Raw genomic sequence first — 26,874 nt, 5'->3', positions numbered from 1 at the left:
CACAGAATTCTATCACTGTAATGTGTTTCTAAGGTATATGAAGTGCAAGACAGTGTTATACTTTCTCTAGTTTAAAATACCTTATTATTTCCTTTGACTTTGTTGAGAGGTTCATTTGAACTCATGTCCTTTAATGTTTTTTTCCATAAAGTAGAGCCTTGGTTCCCTTTGGATGCTCCAACTGTGGACACTCCATTACATGGGGACAATTCGTAGGCATATTTGACAGACTCTGTTAACCTTGGAAACACCCTGCCTTCTGGTCCTAGGGCATGCTGCAGGCTCCCTGAGGACAGAGAGAACTCTGGATCCACAAGGAGCTCTGGATCTGTCGGTGGGAAATGGGGTTTGGCCTTAGGATGGCCTTGTTTCTAGGCATTTCAGGGGACAGAAAGACCATGCATGAGAACTGTATTGTCTTTTGAAGATAGAGTTCATACTGAGATTTTCCACTTTTGCTTAATATTATCATATTCCTTTTAAAATGTTTGGCTTCTCTCAGTGAACTCCATTTTCATTCATGTTAATGATTCTTTCCTAAAATATTTGAAAATCACATTAATATGAGAAAATAATCTATTTAATGGACTTGTGATTTCCTCTGAAGTATTTCTGTCCTTAGAACACCAAGGAATGAGCAATTAATCACTTTTTTTCTGCTGACAGCCAATGATGCTCTATCATGATGGATAGTTTTGTTCAATATTGTCTTTTCTTCTTTAATTTGAGGTAAATGATACTATGAAGAGTTCAGTCATAAATTCTTTTGATACTCTTTGGGTGGTTGTCCTTTCTATTCTTTTGTGTCCATGACTTTATTAAACTGTTGGAGGAGAGGGGCAAGGCTTTCTGCCAGTCATCTCTGAGACAACTGGAAAGAAAAAAAGGAATCTTTCATTTTGCCACTAAAATCCAACTATAGTTTTGTAAAAATGGATAGTTCATAATGTTCATGTCTTGAAGTTCCCACTGAGCAAGCCCTTTCTGGCGGCAATTCTCAACTTTCTAGTATTAGTAGACTTTCTGTTTTTGCATATTCAATTAAATTTTAACTTAGCCAAACTTTCTTTGTAGAAAAACTTGTCAGAGCCACAGCTGGTCTTTATATTATGATAGGAAATGTCTCCACATTTAAAGCACCATTTGATTTACTATTCTATTATTCATATTGTTCCAATGCTTGCCATATATCACTCCAAGTGATTCGCTCAGGGAGTGTTATTTGCACCAGTCTTAGGCTTCCTGTAGGGAAATCCAGGGGTTGAGGTTTCTCTCGGAATTTCTCATGGCAAGTAGGGAAGATATGCAGAAACAAGTTATAGAGGCTCAGTCAGGACCTTTTTTGAATAATGCAACAAAATCCAACTTTATTCTGCGTGTCCTTATATTTCAAACATTTTAATTTTAAATAGAAGAATTCCTAGCATGAAATTCAAAATGTCAAAGAGTACTGAATATATATATATATATATATATATATATATATATATATCCATTTCAGTGATGAAGCTCAACTCCCAAACACAAAATAATAAGTTTTTGAAAGGTTTATAAAGTTCCTGCAAACACTAAATAAAATTAAATATTAGTTCATAGATCCTATGGATTCTGTTTATAAAGTCACATTTTTAGAGCATTAGGTTTATAAAATTCAAACTCACTTAAACCCTAAAATGTTGTAATGACAATCCTAAATTCCTATCTCATTTACTTAATACTTCATCTACATTGTTTTAGTGAAGAAAAGCAAATATTTGCAGGAAATTAGACTATGCATTGTCCCCGATTCCATGTTTATATTACTAGTAACAGTGCTCATTTCTTGAAAAAAAAAAATATCCAAGAAAAGGTAAAATACTAAACATCTTAGTTTTATTACATAATATACATTTTAAAATCACATGTTAATTTAAAATGGAACTTGATATTTAACATCAAAATTAGAAAACATATTTTTTTAAAAAACTAGAAATTCATAAATAATTTAACCATAGGCAGATGTCGGCAAAGATGTTCTTCCTTCCCACCTTTCTAAACTCTGGATTTTGCTGCTGGAAAACTCAAAACTAAATCCTGAGAAAATAAAGATTTTAGCTTTGACTTAGTTAGTCCTTTGATCTCTTTCTTGGCTTACAGCCTGATCTTATCGTCCCATTAGTTGTATTTATTCGTGAACACTGGGTAGTCTTAAAAAGATGAAGACTTTTTAGTGTAACAGGTTCCATTCTTATAAATTTTAACTTCATCAAAATGATTCACAGTCATTCTGTCTTTTATTTACTAAAAACACAAACATTTAAGAAAATAACATAAACGGAAGGCTTCATATTTTGGTCAACAGAATGTCTGATTTTCCATTTTCTGGAAACCTAGTGTGGGGAGGCGGCTGTGCTGGCCACCCTCAACTGGGCATTCCACAGCCTCCATCTTCTTCACCTGGCGTCGCCCAGGACCCTGACTTACTGCTCCATCCACAGGGTCTTCCTCTCCCTTCCAGTGGGCCTCTGGAACCCCAGCAGATGGTCAAACAAAGGGAGTAGAGGGAGAGCAGGGGTTAACTGCCCTAGTCCCTTGGGAGTGTCCTGGACTAGAGGGGTCCTCAGGACCTCTCTCCAGGGCACCCCCTCCTGGGACCACAACTTCCCGGCTGCCAGGTAGGGCTTCAGCACCCTGCTGTGCTTCTCATGCTCCCCACCCCATCCCTAACCCTCTCCGAAGGAGACTAATTTGTGATATCAAATCCTTTGGTCTCTGAATGCTCCAGGAGCCTTTTCAAAAATTCCTTCCTTAAAATCTGAGCTTTCCTGAAAAAACAATGTTCAATTTGATTAAACTTATGTTTATGTGAATCACAATACTTCAGAGTTATGTTTGGAGGCCACAAATCCTTAGCATGGGAAATTAAAAGGCTCTTCAGATATTAAGACACACTTATGACCATGCGTCTCTTCCTTGGGTCTTCACTCAGTGTTTCTTGATTAGGTTGTGCTGTTTCAAATGCAAAAAAACAAAGTCCTCATCAATATGGACTATTTAAGGGAAAATTTTCTCCATTTTTGCTCTTTTCAAGTTCTCAAAGTTAAGACTTAATGTCTTAAGAAGATGGTCTTAAAAAGTGGCCTTCTTCCTAGGAGGAATTTTCAGTCTCTTTAATGAGGGCTCAGTGGCCTTCTTTGGATTACAATACTCCTTTTATTTGTTGAGTCTCTAAGAATTTAAGTGTTTTCTCTCCTATGGCATATCTCCTACTGGTAGAGAACTTTCATTAAAATGCCTCCAAGGCTGAATTTTGTACAGTATAATCTTATAGAAGGATTCTTGGCATCCAGAGAAGAGAAATCAATTGAGGGAGGTTATTTCAGGTTATCTTTGGGGCGAAGTCTGAGTCAGGAGACAATTGGTCTTGTGGGTGTTGGGGGAAGCTGCATACTGCCAGTCTTATTTTATGTCTAGAAGTAACACATGGGGCTTTGGGAACTTTGTGAGTTTTGTTTCAATTTTAATTTTAAAAATGATTATCTGTTCCATTAGTGTTGATATCTTGCAGTTTGGGCTGGGGAGCCTGTACTTCTAAGGTGTGACGTTCTATCACTTTGCTTTTGCAAATTATTTTATTCCGTTAGGTAAGAAAGCATCTCCCTGATGACCTTCCCCCCTTCATATTCATGCACTTTTGAGATCTTTCTTAGCTGACTGTGAGAAGAAACAAAGGACTTTCTGTGTACTTCTGTAAAATTTACTTTCTATTGCAACCATGGAACGTTAATTGTGAAGGGAACAGCATTCTGGGGGATCATTTTACATTTTAACACCATTCCTGATACATCCAACCCTTGTTGTAGCCCTACAAAGCAGTTACTGTTATTTTCTTCCCTTTTACAGGTGAAGCAGAAGGAGCCTGTTCATGGTTTGAGTGTTGGCTGGGGATCTGCTGTGTATCATGCTATTTGGTCTCTCCTAGATATTCCAGGATATCATACTCTCAAATATATCAAGGGTAGACTGAAATTTCAGGTCATTCTTTGCATTCTGGTTCTTGATTTTTGGATTGTGAATCATAATGTGATCTAAGTAGACTTGGATTCCCTCCTTGGCACAGGACTGGGCACCATCCACCATTTGTCAGACCAGCGAGGGACCTTAGGTAAAGTCTGTGAGATTTAGGAAGGAGTAGCATACAGATGGACAATTAGACAGAGTACATTCTCTGTAACCTCTACCAAAAGCTGGCTGGTCTCTGGGTGTAAAACAGTATTCCAATGGAGATTTCTTTTCTTCTTTCCATAAGTCCTACTTAAATCCACTTTGCTTGATGGAGGAAGAAGCGTGAGCTCCTCAAGGGAGGAGGTACTTGAAGTAGGATAGGAAAGGCGGGGGACTCTGCACTCATCAGAAAGTTCACAGGACAGTATGAAGGCAAAAGCATAAATTTGAAGAGTTAAGGTACTTAAAAATCTCTAGCTATGTGGTGACTTCGTCTTTCTATGTTCAAACAGCAGGTTTTATGACTAGTGAGTCCCTGTGTTGGAGAGCCCTGTTCCTCATCTTAGCACTGAGGCAGGAGAGTGGCATCTTGTTTGCTCTGGAAGACTCTGGAGTCCTACCTGCAGAGCCGAGGCTGAGATGAGCCCTGAAGGAAGCGCTGCTGATGTAAGCCGGGCAGAGAAGACGCTCAGACATCTGGACGCCCCGAGACTGCGGCTTCCTCAGCCTTTAATTGTCTTCAAATCAGCTTCTTGGCAGCAGATGTTATCTTTGAGGATGATGTTCATGTTGCCCTTGTAAAACATGATGTTAAAAATGAAATGGAGACACGTTTTGTTAAGTTAAATTATCAACAATAATTTTTTTGAAAAGGAGACTGTAGCTATCGGAGTTGTTTCTGGTTGTCATCTCCAAAGTGTGTCAGTAACAGAGACCACAACTGTACAGGCTTGAGGAGGATTTTGAAAATGCAGGAGTTGCTCAAAACTACAGATTTATGGGTTAACAAAAACACAGCTGAGGGCTGGGGTTGGGGCTCAGTGGCAGAGCACTCACCTAGCATGTGTGAGGCACTGGGTTCGATTCTCAGCACCACATATAAATAAATGAATAAAATAAATATTCATCAACATCAAAAAAAGAATAAAAAAAACACAATTGATATAAACTCAGATTGTAATCAGCTCATAGTCTGACTTGAAGGAAAGAATGGAAAAGTCCGTATAACAAGAGAAAACAAAGGAGGCACCTAGTAATTAAAATATGGCCTCTTTTTCTCACCAGCAAACCCACATCCCCACACACACCTCGGGCTTTCTACCTCAAAGTTGCAATGTGAACTTTCTAGGAGTTGGCATGCTCAAAAATAAACTAAATCCCTATAGATCTAAAGGGGCTAAAGAAATTGTTTTTATTATGATATATAAGTACATAAAACTCTGTGGATATAATTTGTATAAAACAAAAGCATGGAAATGTAATTACAAAATAAATAGAAGTCAAATTATAAATCAAATAAAATCGAAAGTGGCATTTGAATTTGATGAGGGATGTTTTGCTGAATGTAAATCACTTCCACCAGGTTTGTGCTTTACTGGTGTCTGCTCTTCTCTGGAATTCCTATTCACTGCCTCCTGGGAGGGATTCACGTGATTCTCTTCCCGATTGTCTAGTTTCATTGGAATTTCGATGAAACTTTCACTTGTACCTTACCATATGATCTTCACTTACTGCAAATATATTATTTTGCTTGGTTTTCTGTGTATTCTATTTTCGCTATAGTTTGTGGCAATTAACGGCGTATTCCTTGGTGATGCCTGTCATTTTAATCACCCTCCCCAACGCAGCTGCTGAAATTACGTGGCAGTGGTTGGGAATCGGGCAGTCATCAAAATGATCCCAAATACACAATCAAAATGAAAGCTGCAAATTACATCTTTGAAACTCCTATGGATCCCTGATAATATATATCCTCGGATCCTGTCTTGATAAATGTTTGCTAGATCATTCCAATTGCCCCCACCTTACCAACATTCTGTCTTATTCCCTGGAATCCATTCTCTGTCCCAAAGCCCAACCTCTCCATGCCCATTTCCCAGCCACTGACGACTTTGACTTTCATGTTTTATGTCAATGCCGATTTGCTCCCAGCGGTTCACTCACAGTAGGCTATTTATGATTCCTCCAGGTCTTCAGTCTTGATGTACCATCTGTTTGGATGTTTTCCTCACGTTTATGAACCTGATGGTCTTCATTTTTTTTCCTTTAAGAGTCAGATTAGATGTTATACTTCTCTCTCCAGATTCCATCACTAGGCCAGACTTTTTCTTCCCTACACCCTTTTCTGTATTATGTAGATCCTGAGTGTGTTCATCTCCCCAGTGGTCAGTAGCCCAAAGGTGGAGATATGACTTTTCTAATCTTTGGCCCAGAGCCTAGCGAAGGCTGGTGGTAGGTGCTCCTGCCTCCTCCTGGAGAGGGCATCAGTCTTCCTGAGCCCAGGGCAAGGGAGACGCTGCGGATCCCTGATATGGACCCACGAAAGGCCTTAGGTGTTTATTAGTGATGAAACCTAAGTCAGGTGTCCAGGGAGAGTAGCACCTGAAAAAGTATTCCAGGAAGAAGAATCAGAACAGACAAAGGGTAGCGAAGGAGAACAACCAGGAGAATTGGAGTATGTGGCAGAGGCAGCATGGTGCAGGTGGCGGGCGGTCCCTGCAGGACGCTCAGCCTGGAAGAGACGCAATGAGGTGGAAGGTTTGGAAATACCATGTGACGTCAGTGAGGGGATGGATGTGGAAGCAAGACTGCAGGTCGTGGACCATGCCGTGTTAAAGTTCCCCTCAGCCGGGCTGAACTCGACAGGTTCTTCCCAGGTCTTCTTGCTCCTGGCCTCCCTTTCCCTAGAGCACTAACTGCAGAAATCTTCCTCTGCAGTTTTGAGGTCTACGTCCTCTTCAAGGCTTCTTGCCAGTTTTACCACCCGGGATTTTCCTTCTGAAAGTCTGATCATCAAGCTCCCCAGAGAGCAAGACGGGGCCCCCTCAGCAGTTCCTTGGAATTGCAGGAGCTTAATCTTAGTGGGATTCCTGCTCTGAGTGTAAAACTGTGTGCTTTCAAGAAGATGAGAGGAAACCAACTAGCAAACAGGTGGTCCTTGATCTCCCCACCCCAGGTCTTAGCACCCCACCTTGGCTCAAGGCCACATCTGGCCGCTCCTTATCACAATGCCCCAAGTGAGAGTGAATGAAGTCTCCTTTGGTGCAATTTTTCTTTGACATCCTACAGAAGAACGTTGGACTGATAACTTAGAGAAATGCTCTCCAGCTTAGCAGACTCTCCATGGTGGATAGAGAAATGTGTTTTAGACGATTTGCCGAATCACTTCCCATGATTCTTAGTTAAGGTGCAGATAAAACTGATGAAAAAGATAAAGAAATTGATTAGGGTGATCCTAGTTTTCTGTTCTTGTTAAGGAATGGATGGTGCTGTCTTATGAAAGGGCTCCTGAAGAAAAGGTTCACCTGCACACAGAGGAGGCCAGGACATGACTCCAACATCAAGTGCAGGGGGAATAGAGGGTTGCTGACGTCACATGGAGATCCGAGCTAAAGAGGCACATGTTCTCAGCACCCTGTGGGGGAGTCCAGAACCTGAGTGTGGGCTTGATTGTCCAGAGGCAATGGGAAGTAGGGGGGATCTCAGGAACATCAGTATGCAGAAGGAAAATCCCTTATGCATCAGTATGCACAAGGGAAGAATTTAAGAAGCCCTGAGAAGAAATCGTAGAAGATTATAGGGGAGAAGAGGCTGGTGTCAGAGGATGTAAGGACAAGATGGTGTCACAATAGCACTGGATGCAGGCGGGACATTCAGCAAGAGAGAGGCTGCGAGGGGCCTCACACATCCTGCAGCTCACCCTGAGGAGGGAGTGTTAGGAGAGGGGTTTCCAAACAGCGCAGAACACAGGCACAGAAACTGAGCATGTAAGGCAGAAATCAGAGCTGGAGCCACCAGCCACCACAGGGCAGAATGTCCTCAGCGTCCCCTCTCTTACCACCAGCTTTATGACCCCCGTATTCAGCTCAGGCCTGATTATTGTGCCACTTGGAATTAAAGATCAATCTGTATTCCTTCAAACCTAGGGCCTGAGTCACTGACGACTCCTTTCTTAACCTCTCTCTCCTCCAGCTAAAGAAATGATTCCCTGGGTTGGTTCTTTCTTTTCAATCCTACATTTCTCCCTTTTCATGATTTTGACTCAGACTGTGGTCATTGTGTGCAGCCACTTGCCATTGTCCCAAATTCCTGTGATGATTTGTTTTCTATCTAAAGAAGGAGTCTCACCTTTGAAGGAGGAAAGCTTTGCCTTTTTTCTTTTCAGATCACAAATTATAGTGGTTTATTGACAGAATTTCCCCCTAAGAATTTCGAAAGCCCACCATTTACTGCCTGAACTTCTTGCATTAAAATTCAATGTGTGCTATTTCAACTGAGAAGGACATCTTCAAGATTATGTGTGAACTGGTTTACTTACCATGGGCATGGCTGAGGGAGTGTGGAAGCTTCTGGAAAGACGAGACACTGTTAATCAGGACACCATTGCTGATGTCACAGAGAGAGACATCCTAAAGCATTCTGCCCAATTTTTAGAGAAATGTAAATCCTCTGTTGATCAACACCAAAACCCCAATACTAAATCACTCATCCTGTAAAACAGTAGATTATTTTCTGTCAGAGTTCCAAGACAACACAATGAGGAAAGAATAGCTTCTTCAAAGTAGGAGGCAGGGGAAATTGGAATCCACAAAGAGAAAAATGAAGTTAGACCCTTGTTTTGCACCATATATAGAAATCAACTCAGAGAATAGACTACAATTTTAGAGGTGAAACCTGAAACTGTGAAACTCTCTCAGGAAAGCAGAATGGAAGACTTTCATGACAGAGGTCTTGGAAGTGATGTCTTGCATGTGAAATCAAGAGCACCAACAAGTAAAACAAACAGACAAGTGGAGCTGCACCAGACCCCAAACTTCTGCAGAAGGATGGGAGTGACCCACAGTGAAAAGGAGAACTATGAAATGGGAGGAAGTTTTCAAGCCGTACATCTCATCTGAAGCTAATATCACTGTGCGTGAGGACCTGCTGCAGATCAAGGTCAAAGGCATCAACAACAGCAGCAGTAACAAAAAACAAAACCGATAACTCAGTAGGCAATAGGCAGAGGATTCCAATAGAGCAAGGGATGGAAATGTCTGAAGGTTCTATGAAAAGATGCTCATCGTCACCAGTCTTCAGAGAAATGTGAGTCAATACTGTAATGAGATATCACTTCACATGTATTAGGATGACTTTTTCAAACAATCAAATAAAATGTAAAAGTAAAAACAAAAATAGAAGCATTGGAAAAGATATGGAGAAATTAGAGTCCTAATACACAGGTGGTGGGAATGTAAAATCCCACAGTTACTATGGATAACCCGCATGGAAGTTCCTTGAAAAATTGAAAATAGAAAAGAGCTCTACGGTCTGGCATCCCACTTCTGGGTGTATATTCAGAATAACAGACAACAGAATTGTACTCAAGTTCTGGGGATATAGCTCAGTTGGTGGAGGGCTTGCCTCCTGGATTTTTTTCACAAGGTATGGACGTCCAGTTTAGAAAGTGAGAGGACAAGCAACTAACTCTGTGATGCTTTCACCAGTACAGTCTGTTATTATTTTTAACTATTCAATGTTGCCCTCTTGGCGAAGGGAGGCTTTTGAGTCATCTGTGTATTGATATCCAGCTCTTTGATTTGCTTTGGCTTCTGTGATGTGAATGCAAGTGTTGCGTATTAATGACAAACGGGGCAATAAGCCAATTACGCCATGTCTCTGTTCTTTCTCCCACAAGATCAATAGACTCCAGAAGGCAGGTGCTCCTTCAGGGTTAGCATTGGAATAAAGGGATCTTGGAAAGTCTCACGGCCAAACCAAAATGGACTCGCTGCTAAGGGTTTGTTCTCATTTGTTTGTTTCTGTTGGTGCAGCATATGTTAGGCTAATTATTCAACAGCTACCTGACCAGAGGTTTTTAAGAATGATATAAGGGCTTTCTACAAACTAATAAAAAAAATCAAATAGATAAATAAATAGTCAAAAGTCACAGGTGCCATTTCAAGGAAGAGGACTAAAACAGACTCAGTAATTCACAAATAACCAGGCAAATGCAAATTAATATTTCACATGCATCATCAGAGTGGCAGTACGCAAGAAGTTAACACCAATATAGTGAGTGAGTGAATTAATAGATTTTCATAAAATATTTATATTGGGATTGCAAGTTGATGCATCATTTAGAAAAACAGCATTCGAGATGGTACCAGTTGGATTTTCCTCACACGCTGCAAACTGGCAATTCTGCTAAGTGATGCACATTCATAGAACAAGGGGTGAATAACCTGTGACACCTCAATACACTGCAGTATAGTGAGTGCCCTACAGGTGCCCCTAGCAGCAAGAGTGGTGCAATGCAAAATAATAAAAAAAAAACAACCTTCCAGAGATAAGCTGGCATATTAACTCCTTAGGTAAAGTTATGAAATAATAAAAAGTTAAACATCTACTCTTTGGAATATAAATGCACTATGAAACTTTAAAAAATTGAACTAGAATGCAAAAATTGAAAGAAATGAGTGGATTGGAGGAGAAGACCAGGCTAGCAGACAGGGTAAGTGACCACACGGTTTTGGGCTGGGTTTGGGCAGCAGATTCACAGAGATTTTATATCTCATTTAATATAGAGATAGTTTTATTGAACAGTTTGGATTTGAAAGATGATTTTATTCAGTCTCCTGCAATAGGGAGAAGTCACTAGTGAGGAACGTCTCCTAAGAGGAGGGGAGCCCAGAGGCAACTGAACAAGGGTAAGGAGGAGGCCTGGGCAGCGAGGTCCTGTGGGAGGGTTGTCTGTTTCCAAGTGATAAAGGGATGGATGTGTCTTCATCATCGCTGTTTCCTGGGAGCTCAGGGCTCTGGTAAAATTCCAAACTGTTGCTCCTGTCCTTATTCAAGATAACAATATGCATCTCAGCATCTCTGAGACCATCCAGGCTACAGAGGACTAGTCTCCCAAAGATTCTTGTTGGCATTATTCCTGCATCATCCCTGAAACCAGATGTTGAAAGGAGGTAGTAAAGGTCAGGTTTAAGGTCCTGGAGATGAACCATCTTTGAACAGGAATGACAAAAATAAAACAGCAAATCTTCATATGAAAGTTTGTATTAGAGGGGCTGGGGCTGCAGCTCTGTAAATTGCTCCCAAACTTACAGAGAACTTGCCTAGCATGTGTGAGGCACTGGGTTTGATCCTTAGCACCACATTAAAAAAATTAAAGAACAAAATAAAGGCATTCTGTCCACCTACAAGTACAAAAAATAATAATGATAATAAAATGTTTGCATTAGAGAGATAGAAGATGAACCCCGAGAGTAAAGGAACCAGTCCAATGGAGTCCAGGCGGCTGGCAAAGGAAAATCTCAGTTACGGAGAATGTTGAGAATCTTTGTTTGCTTATTTTTAATTGAAACATAATAACCATGCATGTATATGGGATACAACATGATTTTTTGACAGATGCACATGACAATGTATAATGACAAAAGTTAAGTAATTAGCATATCCATCCCCAGATCGTAGATGTTTTTGGTGATCTCTTGGTGATGTTGACCATGGCCTTGTTACCCCTAGTAAAAAGGCATGCACAGACCAATTATTTGCCAGAAATCCTTTGTGGTCCAGGTCGCGGATTGCCCAGAGAGAAACCCAACCATGCTTGGTCTATTGCAGTGAAGAGTCCTCTGATGTTTATGCTAAGCTTTTGGGCTTCAGCTCCCAGGTTTTTGGTTTTTTTTTTTTCATATGTTAAGGAAAAAGTCTGGATAAAAAGTCAGCTAAAGTGCCCATAAGAATCTAGACAGTCAGGATTTTATTCTTGGTGACATGCATCCAGACAGGAGGGATAAAAAGTGAAAATGTTAGCTTGGAGGACAGAAATGATATAGTGAATGAAACTGGAAACAGTCAAAATTTGATTAAAAAAAACTTGAGTAAGAAAGTAGAATACAGTCCACTTTCACAGATAGTTACTTTATTAGTTTTCTATAGATGCTATAGCAATATTCTGAAAATACATAATATTTGCGTTCTACTCAAAAGATAGAGAGCAATACTTTCCAACATTTTATTCATAATGAACCAATAACAGAAGAACAGTTTGTAACATTATCAGAAAAAAAGCCAAATTCCAGCTTTGCATCCATATTCTCCCCAATTTACAGTGGGATTACAACCTGATAAGCCCCACAGAAACTGAAAATATGGTACATTTGAATTGCATTCAGCGCCCTGTCCTACAGAGTATTGTGGTTAGTGACGCAGTGCGCTCAAGAGCATGGGGAGTTTACCCTGGTGACTGAGTGCCCAACTAGATATGTGGTTACCCCAGGGCCTGGCATCCTGAGAATGGCAAACCATGTAAACTTGGCCAGAGAAATGAACAAAATTCAAAGTACAGTGTCTACTGAATGCACATTGCTTGAGCACTTCTATTCTAAGTTCAAAAAATAATAACTTGAATCGTCATAAGTTGGGGACCCATCTGCATTTTATACTAAAGTTAGTGTATTCATGTATAACTAAAAACAACAAATAATAAATAATAATTAACCAAAAAATAAAGTTAATATAAAGTTGGTAATCTTATAAATACCTTATAATCAAATACATTACACCTTAGCCAGCTTTCAATATAACAAATAAAATTCCATTTTTCAGAATTTTCTACTATCTTCTATATTCATCCATGTTTTATTCAGTGGGTGGAAAACTTACCTCTTTCTAATTTTGGAATAATAATCATTTTACTTCAGGATAAAACTATAGCCGTTTTCTGTAAAAAAAAAAAAAAAATTCACCCTGCATAACTGACATGCAATATTCTGTCTCACTGCAACTACAGACCAGGGTAGGCCTCAGGAATTGATTATAAGTTCTACCCCAATAGCCTCTGTTCTTCAGAGAGCACAAAAAGTGGATCATTGGACTCTTCATATACCAGCATTTTGGCATTGTCTGGAAGAGTTTATAAATGTACTTGAAAAGTCTACTAAATGAGGATAAAAATTGAACACCTAATGGGATGGCTGTGGGGATTTAGAAATAGAAAATAGGAAGCTTTTCAGAGTGTCTTGAATATAGTCAACACTCCAATGTGTGTCCAGGGGGAGGGCTTGGAGCTGCAGCCCCATCGTCTCTTAAATCTTCATCTTGAGAGCAGATTCTCATATTTGCCTCTATATTTGGGGTGACAAAAGGCAAGTCTCAACATTAATCATAATTGGGAGAACCTTTCTTTCAGCAAATGATTTGGATACTGTTCTGGTTCACAAAATATGTTTGCTATTGGGCTACTGGAAAGATCTGTTTCTGATAAAAGTGGACCCATAAGGAAACAGTCACCTTCCTACCTGCTTTTGGATTAGCCTTTGGAGGCCACGGTGGCCAATTTTGATTTTTAATCCTCTGGGAACTAATTTCAGGATAAAAGTTAGGGTCCCAGAGTTTGAAGCAAGTTGGAAACCCCTCTGTAAATGCCAACCTTGTAAAAATCTGCACCCGAAGCACCAGTGGGAATTTTAGGTGACATATTAAGTATTCTTATTGTTTAAATCAGTCTTAATCAAGCATTTTGTTAGGTGGGACAAATGTGATCCAGCTGAATGCGGTGAATGTTATGCTAACCAGTGGTTGAATTAGTACACAGTTTTGGAGGCTGAAGTCCAAATAGCATGGAACCAACTATTGGAAGGGCCCCTGGTTGCATCATATCCCTGTGGAAGGCATTAAGAGGGGAAGAGATTACATGGCAAGACAGGAAGCCAGAGCCTGGGGAGAGTTTAGGGTAGTGTTTTACAACTTTCTCTCATGAGACCTAAGTCATGGTCCCATAAGAACCACCTTAATCCCTTCTGATAACAGTGTCCTCAGTGACCCGGTGACCTCCCCCTAGACTCTGTGTGTTACACTGTCATGATGGGACAAGCTTCCAACACTTAGGCTCTTGGAGAACACATTCAAAATGCCCAAAGCAGAGCAGTCGCCAAAATCAAAACAAATTATCAAAATGTTCGAGTGACCATACTATTCAGGAAATTTCATCCAAGTCCTTCAAAGGAAAGTGGAGCTTGAAGATGTCTACAGTAGACATGAAAGAAAAATAAAAGAAAGGGGAAAAAAAAGAAACAACAATGATAACAATAAAAGCACCCAGAGTTCCAGGCCCTCTCATTGTTTGACAGCGACTCTCAGTCCCACCTGCTAAGGCAAAGTGAATATATGATCTAAGAAGCAATTACAGGTTGACATTTATTTCTTCCTTTTAACATGATTCTTTAGCAATTCCTCATGTTTGTTCTCTGTTATGTCTGTAAGTTAACCTTAGTGCAAAATAATTAAAATTTTGTAGTGCGACCATATATTGGTTTGCCTCAGATAATACTGGTTTTGTTGAAACTGGATAACTAATATAAATATCAATTCCATTGTCGACAGTGCCTTAGCTGTAACCTTTTCCTATCTCCTGTGATAAAGAAAAAAAGAAAAGATCTAGTCAAATTCTCGTGTGCATATGTTAATGGAACTTTCTGACGAATGCATTAATGTGTTCACTGTTAAAGAAAACTAGAGTTCTCAATTATAAAATACATTTAGTCACGTAACCTCATTTATCTGGGAGGCCTAATGTGAACAAAATGAAATTTATTAATTTACCAGGGCATGGTGTCCTGGAAAATGTCATCTTTGCCTTCTAATTAAGGGAGCTATAAATTGGAGATGTTTTATAACCAAAAGGATTTCTTTTATGCAAACAATATTTTGTATGCATAGTTTAGAACCTCAAATACTCAACCTGAGTCACAGTGTGTTCTAATGTGACACAAAGGGCCTCAAAAGGTACAGTGATGACCCTGAACTTCTGAAAATTCATTGTTTGTCAGACTCCACTGTCTGCACACAGATACACCATAAAATAATGTAAAAAGAACTCAATATAATTTATATGCATTATTTTTGTCAAGTCTACTATCAAAGTGATATTAATCAGCCATATATTGACCAATAAAGGGAATAAATATTTGACACCTTTTACTCAACTGATTGTCAAATTGAACAAGGAATGAAATGTTTTTAGGGCCAGTTAAATTCTACAAAATTTCAAGCTGATCCAGAAGGAGTGAGCAGATAAGGCAGGCTATGACAATTGAAGGACCACCAACATTTATTGAAGTTTCACCTTTGGGAATTAATCATTGGTATCTTGAAGACTTTTCCTGTTTTCAAGCTCCCCTTACAAATAAATGCTTAGCTCGGAAGGGAACAATAATTTAGAGCAGTTGGGAAAGCACACCAGTGACTCTGTGAGAACAAGATATGTCCTGTGAATGTACAGGAAACAACCTGACAGGCGACGGAGAACGAGAGTTACCTTTGCTACCTACTTAAATTTTACCTGAGTTCTAATCCTTTTGTTAGAAAAAGGGGATGCTGACCTGATTGCAGAGTCATAGAATCATGGCATTTTAATTATGGAAGGGAACTTAAATATGAGGTAGTTCAACTCCATTTTAAAAAATGAAGAAGCTGCTCCTTAAATTCACATGCATTGCAATCTCATCTATAAGAAAGACTCTTTCTGTTTATCACCATGCAAACATAGTCAAAACGGCTCCTTAGAAAGTAAATCTGTGATCTAAGTCGTGATCCAAATTGCTTTTTACAGAGATACAACTGGTGACCAGGATAAAACTGAAAATCTGTCTTTTTAGTAAAATGGTATTTCACTCATTAGGATAGGATTTTCGACAGTACAGAGAGAGTGGATTTGGTAGGTTCGTGGGACATAAATGTTAGCTATATTACATGCCTACTTTAGGATTTAATTATTAAATCAACTTTCTTTAAAAGGAATAATGCATCACTATGACTTTGGGAATTGAGCTTGAGATAAAAGAGAGAAATAAAGAACTTTAGTTCTTGTAATTTAGTGGTATTTCATGCTACTTACTTATTCCATGTTCAGCTTCCTGGCTTCCTGCATATTTAGAGATGGAGGCGGCGTTGTCAGAACTTCAAAGGGCTATCTGAGGACATAATGTCCATTGTCAACTAGTCAGAATGACAGCGAAGACATGGAGCATTGGGCTCAACTTCTACCCCCTGAGTGACCTAAAATCTTACAAAATAAGCTTGGAGCTTAGTAGCAAGTGGAAGCTGCGAATCCATGAGCAACTCTTACAGCTGGGTAACCTCATGATGGCATTTAGCAACCATCAAGAGTGTGTTAAAACAGGTAAACAAAGTCAAAAAGAATACACACAGATCTACCAAAGTTACAGAATTTTTAAAAGTGATAGGTTAAAAAATATAGAAGATTAAATTTAACTTAGAACATAGATGATTCCAAGCCCTAGACTGTTTCACATTTAGCTAACAAATACTTAAGTGATAAAGTGAAATACACTGCATCTAGTACAAGGTGCTTTCCCTTGTTGGTTTACCTTCATTCCTGATCCCTTACCTGAACTGCCAGGATGCACCAACAGGACTTCTCTGTATGCTACACCAGTGCATTCCTAATTCACAGGCATCACTAGTGACTTCTAGTGATTATTTAGAGCAAGGTAATGACTATTTCAGGACTGAGGAAACATGGTACCTCAGGGTAACCTGAGGAAAGGCAGTCATGGGCTCCATTTTCTTTCTTACAAACCTTGATGTGGAGAGTCACAAGAGTGTTTAGTTGGTTTATAAACCAGATTCAGATATCTTTGGTTTCCTAGCCAAGTGCCACTAACACTGACCCTAGACCCACCATAACTCAACACCCACTCGATTAGTTCGATCAGGACTTCTTTATTGAATACAGTAGTGTGACAAGAGTCAGAATCCACAGGTGGTTCCAAGAGTCATGACTGTGTAAATATTTCCCCTAAAAATACCTTAGGATACCTCAACATTGGAGACCATCATGATTTGAATGTGAGGTGTCCCCCAAAGGCTCATGTGTGAGACAATGCAAGAAGGTTCAGAGGAGAAGTGATTGGGTTGTGAGAGTCTTAACCCAATCAGTGAGTTAATCCCCTAATACAAATTAACTGAGTGGTAACTGAAGTGATAGGGTGTGGCTCAAGGAGGTGGGAATTGAGGGAATGGATTTGGGATATAAATTTGTATCTGGCAAGTGAAGACCTCTCTCTCTGTTTCTTGATCATCACGTGAGCTGCTTCTCTCTGCCACACCTTTCCACCATGATGTTCTGCATCACCTTGAGCCCTGAGGCGTGGAGCTGGTCGTCTATGGACTAAGACCTCTGAAACCATGAGTTCTTAAATAAATTTTTCCTCCTCTACAATTGTTCTGGTTGGGCCTTTTAGTCACAGGAGTATAATAGCTGACTGAAATAGAGACTTAAGTTGAAGTCTGTTTTCTCCCCAGCCTTGGAATAGACCACAGTTTTTTAGTTGAGCACTCAATGAATTCATTACCTTTCATTTAGAAGATATTTTTAAAGAAAGCTATGCATTTTTGAGTCCCTGGAATTTCATTCAAAGCCCAAGATGCTCACATTGTGAACAGCTAGAGGAGTGAGCTTGGTGGAGATACCACTGGTCCAATTACCCTCCTCATTTACTCTAGAGTAACACTCACATTGAAGAGTGGGCAAACATCTTCATTCTTTAGATTCCTCTCTCCTTTCTCTCTCACACGTGTGACTGCATTTTGCCCAAGTTGAGCATGTGACTGATATCGTATCACTGTATAGGTACCATGGGTAGCGCTATTTTAGAATTCGAGAAGAAAAATAAGAAAATTTAAGATGCAATCTTTGCCCTCTGGAGAGTAAATATATACAACATAAAATAAGTAACCAAGGTTACAGAAATCTTATTTCTGCCTTACTTCATCTGCATACTTCATCCTGAGTTAGGATCTTGATTGTAGAATGGTGTATTTTGGTGAGAAAATCTGAAGATAGATGACCTAAGTTTGAATCTTACCTCTAATATATATTAGATAGGTAACTTTACCTTTATTTTGAAATTACTTAGAATCTCTATTCCTTAGATAACTGAGTGATACAATGACTATAAAAATAGCACCTACTTTACAGGGATAATATGAGATTCAATGAGGCAATATTTGTAAGACACTGTTAAATAAATAACTTTGGGCTTGCTCTTAAATACTGATTCTGATTTCTACTCTTCTCTAAGTAACCAGAAAATGAGAAATAGTAAATATCTGCTAATGGTGGATGATTCAGAGATATTTTATATATTGAAAGGGTTATCTGTCATTTATTTGTTTCATTGAGAATTCCTTGCTAAAGGGAATGCCGATCTATTTGTTGATTTATTTTACCTTCATATTTGACATTGCTCTCAATAAGACCACTGTCTTTGATGTGCACAATCTGCATTTCTGAAGCACATGCACCAGGCATCCAGCATCCTCTCCTTCAGATGGCCTTCCCAAACATTCCTCAGGCTTGATGAGCTCCTATTCTTCTCCCCTACTTGCTTGGGTAAGCTTGTTAATGGCATTCTCCATATTACACGGAAATGATCTAGAATCTCCTGGGAAAAGTAGTCTTGGTTTCTTATCCTCAAACACCTTTTATAGCTCATAGCATGTAGAAGACTATTGCCCCTGGGTTTTTTTGTTTTTTTGTTTGTTTGTTTTTTGTTTGTTTGTTTGTTTGTTTTTTGCCTTTCCCTTGTTGTTGGGAATTGAATCCAGGGACTCACTCTTTTTTTAAAAAAAAATGTATATTTATTTTAGCTGTTGATAGACCTTTATTTTATTTATTTAAATGAGGTGCTGAGAATCGAATCCAGTGCCTCACACATACCAGGCAAGTGCACTACCGCTGAGCCCCAGCCCCAGCCCCCAGGGGCTCACTCTTGCTAGGCAAGCCCTCTACCACTGAGCTGCACCTATTTGCCCAACCAAATTTAAATTATAACTATTATGAGGGCTTATAAGATCAACATCTGCTCATACAATGGCATGTTTGTGACCATGAAGAATACTGTACTAGGAAATCCAGCAAAAGAGTGCAGGAAGGTTGTGTACATTACTTACCATAAAATTACTTTCCATCGAAAATGAGGGGCATATTTTCTCTAAATTTCCTTATGGAATATTCATCCCTCCTTTACAAATTTTTCTTCAAAGAGCTTATATAGTTTCAGGAATCCTGGTTTATGACTCCTGCCCACCCCTGAGTTAATTGTGATATAAAATAACTCCCCCGACAACCACACCATAAAATGCAAGGAATTATTTATGCTAATCATAGTCAAGATCAAGATTTATGAAAAAAAAGAGATAACATCTGAACATTTTAATAGCATGTAATAAATATTACATAAAGGTAATAAGAGCATAAAAAGATGTGTTTAACAATGTAATTAGATAACAAAGAGATTTCATTTATTTTATAGAAAACAGTTTTTTTTTAATACTAGCTTGGAGTACATGTCAGAAGGTAGAAAAGGGTAATAATTTAGAGAAAGAACTATAAATAATCAATTAAAAGAATTTTACAAAGCTTCCAGTGATCATTAAGTATGAAAGTGAAGATGAGATTTATTATACAAATACTTTCACAGAAGCGGAGTAACTCAAAGCCAAAATTAAAAAAAAAGTCAGGCAGGCTCACTGATAAATGGGATTGTTTATATTATAAATTTCACATATGACATACAGTTTTATGTTGACTTTTAGGATTTCTCAAAGATCTTACTTTCCAGGTCAATCAAATAGTTGTATACTACATACTGTCAGAATTCCTTAAAATCAGTAAGAATGTTACATTTTACAATTACATTTGAGAAGGTAACTACTTTCTAAAAAGAATATGGTTATAATTGAATTTGCTTTTTATATTTTGGTTGGTTTTTTACTTTACCAAAATTGATATCTTCTTGCTCAATTTCCATAACAGTTTCAAGAACCTCAGTGTGCCACTGTTCATGAGGTGAAATCAAGGGGACCTACAAATTAAGAACCCTTTACACTTCCTTTCATATATCCTATTTAGAAGTCAGACTAAACTGACCTCTATTAAGTGTAGGGATTCTGATTACAGAGAACTGGATTTATTGCACCTGTCATTTGCTTGATGTGTTAGTCTGTTAAGTTGTCCCATGTTCCTGTATCAGAACTATGTTGTGGTGTTTGGTTTTCTGACTCTTCAGAGAGATGAAGATGTTCTGGGGAGCTGTCAAGCACAAGTCCAGGAATATCTAGACTGACAATGGAACCCGATTCCAGTGTTCTGTTCAATTCTGGGGTCGGGGGTGTCAGTGGCTAGTTGGGGCTCTAATTTAGCCAGGATTCCACAGAATTCCAAATGACAGTTCTTCCTAATTGCCACACCATGGGGGTTATTCATAGGTGCCCACCGTCCTCAGGTGAGAATGGCTCTGTTGTGCACATCTGCAATGATCAGATGTTGAAAGAACCTAGTGGCATAGAGAAAAACAGACTAGAACTCAAACGCTGAATGCCAAATGTAATTGAGTTTACCTCACTTAACCCTGCCTTCTTCAGCATGTATCCATTCACCCACCCTGGCTGAGAGTGAGGTTTCCACATGATACATGGGGCCATGGCAGGAATATGAGCAGTCTTTTTTTCTCCTTCCTGCTACTGACTTTCTCATCTGTCATGCAACCATTTGGGAGGCTGCAGACTAATACAACATTCATTATAGTCAGTGAAATAGAAGTAGAAAGAAGGATTTTGTTCTGCTGGCCAAAGAAATGTCTCTGAGAGAGCAACCTGTCTATTTCTTTCTTCTTCAGTCAAATTTAGAGCCAGATGTCACAGTAAGTATTTTATAACTTGCTGACTCAATGAGTGTCCTAGAAAACCCACATGCATCTAAAACTTTTGAAAACTTTTCACATGCAAAGTTTGAATTTCTTTGTAGTGTGGCCATGTTGAGAATTCAACCCTAGAATCATGGACAGTAAAGCATCTGAGCTTTCTATGTGGCATGTAGATGTGGCCCATGGAAGGGATATTGGATTAGCCAAAGGGATTGCTGTCTCCCACACAGCTGTCTCCTAGCTTTGCTCTCCTCATCAGCACATACTGGAAATAACTGGCCTCCAGGAATCAAAGGACATGTGGTCCCAATGTGTAAGGAGTCCCTGAGCTTTTGCACATGGTGTAGAATATAGGCATCCTTCTGTATCAGACTAAAATCAGTGGTGAGGGGCAGGGGATTGCAGTTAGAAATACCTTCTTTCTGTGTTTCCTTCTGGTGTGATCGCCTGCAGTTGGGCCCAATCCTGGGTTCCATCAGTTTGAGATAAAAAATACATTTCTTTTTTCCAAAAGAAGTTGATGATTTGCATGGTGTAATCTTAGATTAAAAGATTGCATATGCTCATGTTCAAATGTTGATGGAGAGTCTTAGCATGAACTTAAATAAGACAAAATTCATAAAATAAATATTATGGATTCCTAGAAATGAGACTTGCATTTGAGTGTCTGTAGGCACAGACCTTGTAAGAGAGCTATTAAAAACAAAATTGAAAAAGAAAGGAGAAAGAGAGAAAGAAATTAAATTAAAGTCTTAATGAGAAGGTTAAAGGTGAAAAAGGTGAGAGGAGAGACTTTTGGTTATACACCACTAAGAGCAAAAGAACATAGGACTTAAAATCAGCATACTACAGTAATGCAGTCATGTCAATGTTTACAGCAGCTCAATATACTATAGCTAAATTATGGGACCAACCTAGGTGTCCTTCAGTAGATGAATGGATAAAGAAAATGTGGTATATATATTCAATGAAATATTACTCAGCTTTAAAGAAGAATTAAATTTTGGCATTTGCCAGTAAATGGATGGAGATGGAGACTATCAGGTTAAGCAAAATAAGCCAATTCCTCAAAACCAAAATCCAATTGTTTTCTCTAATATGTGGATGCTAATTCACAATAAGTGGGGTTGGGCACTAGAGAGGAATAGAGGTACCTTAGATTAGGTAGAAGGAAGTGAAGAGAGGGGAAGGGAGTGGATGTGGGAATAGGAAGGATAGTAGGATGGAACAGACATTATTACTACACGTATATAAGTGACTGCATGACCAATGTGTTTCTACAACATGCACATTCAGAAAAATGAGAAATTATATCCCATCTATATATGATATACCAAAGTGCATAAATGCATTCTACTGCCATATATAACTAATTAAAACAAATTTAAAAGAGTTTTTTTAAAAAAGAATGTAAGATGAAAGGGGAGAGAAATCTGGCCAAGAAACAGTCAAAACTGAAACAAGTTGGCTGTTTACATCAGAGGCTAGAAAGTACATTTATTACTATAGCAAGAAAATTAAATTATATCAATCCAAGAACTGAAATGAGAACTAAAAATAGTTAAATGCAGAGGCAAACTGTGGAAATGCGGTGGAGGCTTAGAAGAAACACACATTTAGATATTTCCCAACTGCTAGACAAGAGGGTAGTTCAGTCCTAAAATGATCTGCTCCTGTGGCACATGGCAGAACGTGAGTGCAGTGATTGATGTGAACTGAATGACCTCTGAGCTGCTGCACAGGGGGGGCAGGCAGTGTGTGAAAGCCGTGACACAGAAGCATGGAACTGGTCACGTTTCTCTGTAATGAGGGAATCTGTTTTTAGAAGGCATTGTACATTAGAAGCTTCCCTTCCCCCAGTGTAATTCCACCCCATTCTGCCGAAGGAGCAGAATTTAAATCTCTCTACATCTGCAGCTAAGCACACAGCCAGCTAAGTATGTATAAATAGAAAGCTACAGGTTCCACCCAAAGAAAGTGGAGCCATTTCCCAGTAATAAATATAGAAGGAAGCCTGCAAGAATATAGCTCACTTAAAGGAGACCATGCTTTGCAGTCCTGTGATCAGATTTACCCTGTGGGTCAAGTAAAAAAGAACTAAAAAATAACAGCGCCAAGAGAATCAGGTGTCAGCTTCTTAGGAGGCCAGAAAGCAGATCAGTCAACTGACCAAAAGACCTGAAAAGAATAATTAGAGGAGAAAAAGTTTATTTTGAGGCTCACAGTTTCAGAGGTCAGCCCATAGACAGCCAGCTCCATTCTTCAGGGCTGAAGGTGAGGCAGAACATCATGGTGGAAGAGTATGGCAGAGGGAAGAGGTCCAGACATCACATCAGGAAGGAGGCTTGCCCCCAATGACCCACCTCCTCCAGCCACACCCTACCCAGCTGCAGTTACCACTCAGTAAGGCTCTCATAACCCAATCTTTTCATCTCTAAGCCTTCTTGAATTGTCTCATACATGAGCCTTTTGGAGGCACCTAATATATATCTAAACCATAACAAAAGCAAATCTGGACTCCATCAGGAGAGACCTGTTAAGGCTCAGCATGTTCCTTGATGAGGAAGAGCTGGATGTTCTATGAGACCTCCACTCTGCAGCCCACATCTGTGAGAAGCAAATCGGAGTAGCCAAACAACTGTGCTGATGGTTGAACTCTCTGAGAACTGACTGGTGAGTAGCTACTGTCCTGAGCCTACCAGTGCTGCCCACTTCCCCTGCTGTCCAGTCCTTCCTTCTGTAGTACCTCCTAGCTGACTACTGTTTTGACTGCTCCTGGTCTGTGTCAGTAGAACCCATAGAAATCTCTTTACCCAGGCACTTCACTATTGGCTCTCCCTGAGGTCTTTGGAGGGACATCTGCCTGTCTTGTTCAGCCCCAACACGTCCTAGTGGACACTGTCAGAGTCCACTTAAGACTTATCAAGCTACTCCCTGGGCTTCTGTTGCTGTGGAACACTCCCATCACTGTCACTCACAGGATCCTGGTTGTCCCATAAGGACTCCGCTAGGGAGGAAAGGTCCCTGGCAGGAACAGTGGGATGTTGCTGGACAAAAGGCCATTCTTCTTGTTACTAATGTTGAATAAAATTTGTGCTATAACTGCAGTAACAGAAATTTAAATATACCTTTCTCAATCAGCTCATGAAGAACCATGTATGGGCAATGACTTAAAGTGTGTGTTTTGGGTCAAGGTTCAGCTCTTTTAGTTTTGTAAATTGTAGCTGTCTTTCACCTCATTACTTAGCCAGCTAATTCTTGCTCTCTTCACTCATAATATGGAAATAATCTTATATATTAAGTCAGGATTGTTGGGAGGAGTGAAGATGAAAATTACGTGAAGTCATGAGCAGAGTAGCTACAGCATGCTTAAGCTGTTGCTCTGCTGATCTTCAGCATGACATGACCACTGCCACCATTGCTGACGACCTTACCTGCCATGCAGGGGAGCCCAGGCTCCACCCTTCCATGGCTACAGTTTTGGCACAGCTATACGATGGTGGCAAGGCCAGGCAGACTTCACCAACACAGTACGGTGACAATCCTTCCTGTATATAAAACAGCCTGATTAGTGGGATTCCTCAGAGAGTTTATAGGCTGTGTCTTTACACCATTTACACCCCTCTAAGTCACTGTTCCTGTACACGGCAACAATAATGCCCAGTATTTGTAGTCTTTCTTGGGAACTAACCTTTTCATTATGTTCGACTTCCAGCAAAGTCTTTCAGAAGTGTTCTCTTTTAGGGAAGACAGGTTGCAGAAGCACTCTCTGGGCACTGTCCTCTCCTGTCAAGATCCTAGTGATCATCCACTCTGCAAGTCCTTTCTGGTAGTGCTGAGAAGCTGGAGGCTATCCACTCTCCAGGTCCTGTCCTGGAATGTTGAGGTACTATAGGTTATCCATGGTTCAACAGGCACTATAGGTTGACATTATCAGGGGTGGACGGTGTTCCTATCTGCATCAAGATGCCTGTTTCCTCTCTCCTCCAACTTCTGCTCTGCATCAGACTGTCATCACAAACCACAGAGCCAGGACAACAGATGACTCACCATAGATCCTGGTGCCTTGCCAGTCTCCGTGGCTTTACTGAAATGAAATAGAAGACCACATAACTACAGAATTATTTACTGAGGATATGCTTAGAAATTTAAGTCATGAAAGACGCACTCTTATCTCAGCTCTTTCAAACCCACAGAACATTACAAAACGTTTTTGAGATAGAACAGTACAGGAGACGTAATGAAGTAATAAAACCTCACTGCTTTATGATCAGTACCTTCCTCAGTGCCTGTGCAATGATGTCATTGGGCATCTTTTACAAAAAATCAAATGATACATATGCCACTATAGGAATTTATATATGCACATACATATATTTCTACATATCTCCTAATATCAGAATTTTTCTGACATTGAAGTCTACCTTTCCGTAATTTATACTTTTACAACAGAAATATCTCAGCTGAGCTTCTGTCCCATATCATTTCTACAACATGGCCAGTCTTTGACAAGACAGTCTCCTTCTATTCCTCTAAGTTTATTTGAATTCTTGTAGATGCTGTAAACAAGATAACCCTGGAGCACACCCGATACCCATGGTAGAGTCTCTGTCCTCTAGGGGTTTCTCTTCCCTTCTGAGGTGGAGAGATGCCTGAGCCAGCCAAGCCGACCACAGCATGGGAGGACCATAAATGAAGGGACACTGTGTAGTGACCGCACAGGACAGGGACACCTCTCAGCCCCGAGTCATCGTGGGAGACTTTAGAAGTGAAGTCTCTGGAGAGTCATGAATAAGTCAAAATGAACTGATGAGGAGAGGGCTGTACAGGGTGAGATGTTTTGACAACATAACACGAGCAAAAGCACAGACAGAAGTAAGCGCCCATCCTTCCATTCAGAAGAGGCACTTGGGAGTCACAGCAGCAGGGGCAGAGGCCGGCCTTCTCTGCCTCCCAGCCCCTGGGTCTTCCTACAGCGCTGCACACCCCATGTTCCCTGCCACCCTGAAGTCCTCAGCACCCCGGCTGCTCTTTCTCCCATTTCAAGCCCACTTTCTCCCACCTCGGACCCCCTCAACGCTTGCTTCCTTGGAGTGACCAACTTAGCTGCAGCTCTGACTGGGGACAACCTGCTTATGTCACTTCCAGGGTTTGCCATTTGATGGAGTGGCACTCCCAGGTCACAGTGCTAAAGGTCTTTCATGACTTCTCCACTCAGCCCCTCCTGTCTTCCAGTCTTGCCTCCTGACAGTCTGTGTTTTGCTTTCTACCTCATGTTCCCAGACCCTTATGGTACTTACCAACTTGCTGTTCCTTCCTGTCTCCAGACCCGCCCAGCCTGGAGTGGTGGGGTGGCCTCCATTCACTTCACACCATCACCCCTAGCCATCCAGAGACTTGGAATTGGTTTTTCTCCAAACCATTTGCAGTTTTCTTTCTTTAAATCCCGGTGCATCTGCTGTTAAGTCTCTCTCCTGCTGTGTTATAGAGGCAACTGTTACAGCTTTGGTCACACTGTTACAGTCTCCATTTCAGCAAATAGTTCCTTTTCTAATTTAGTCATCTGCCTCTTATAGAATAAATATTATCCTCCTTAACTCTTTTTCTATATTTCAGTGTGTCTATCAGGCATCTCTTGAATATAGACCTTACAGCATCCTTCATACCATTCCTCTTAGGCAGAATCATACTTTTCATTGTCTTAATTCTATCACTTTCAGTAAGTCATTGATATTATTGGTTTTATACATTATTATATTTATATGTTCTGCTTTCCTGCCAAAATTGGAAGTTTTTCAAAAACTGTTGTATTTTCATCACTGTGACCAAAATACAAGACAAAAATAATTTAGAGGAGGAAAGACTTATTTTGGTTCATGGTTCAGAGGTTCAGTCCAGGGTTGGCTGACTCCATTGTCTGTGCCTGAGATGAAGCTAAAGAGCATCGTGG

At 40.0% G+C, this 26,874-nt stretch overlaps 1 pseudogene; it reads right to left on the bottom strand.

The window, feature by feature from the left end:
• LOC124095466 (bifunctional phosphoribosylaminoimidazole carboxylase/phosphoribosylaminoimidazole succinocarboxamide synthetase-like) overlaps positions 1-25,237 on the bottom strand; it is a 51,162-nt pseudogene extending 25,925 nt beyond the window's left edge.
• Positions 25,238-26,874: the final 1,637 nt, after the last annotated feature.

The sequence above is a fragment of the Marmota monax genome, unplaced genomic scaffold (assembly GCF_021218885.2).
Source record: "Marmota monax isolate L192 unplaced genomic scaffold, Marmota_monax_Labrador192_F-V1.1 WCK01_AAM20220418_F8-fsc00060, whole genome shotgun sequence".
Taxonomy (NCBI): Eukaryota; Metazoa; Chordata; class Mammalia; order Rodentia; family Sciuridae; genus Marmota; species Marmota monax.
This window is presented reverse-complemented; position numbering and strand designations above follow the sequence as displayed.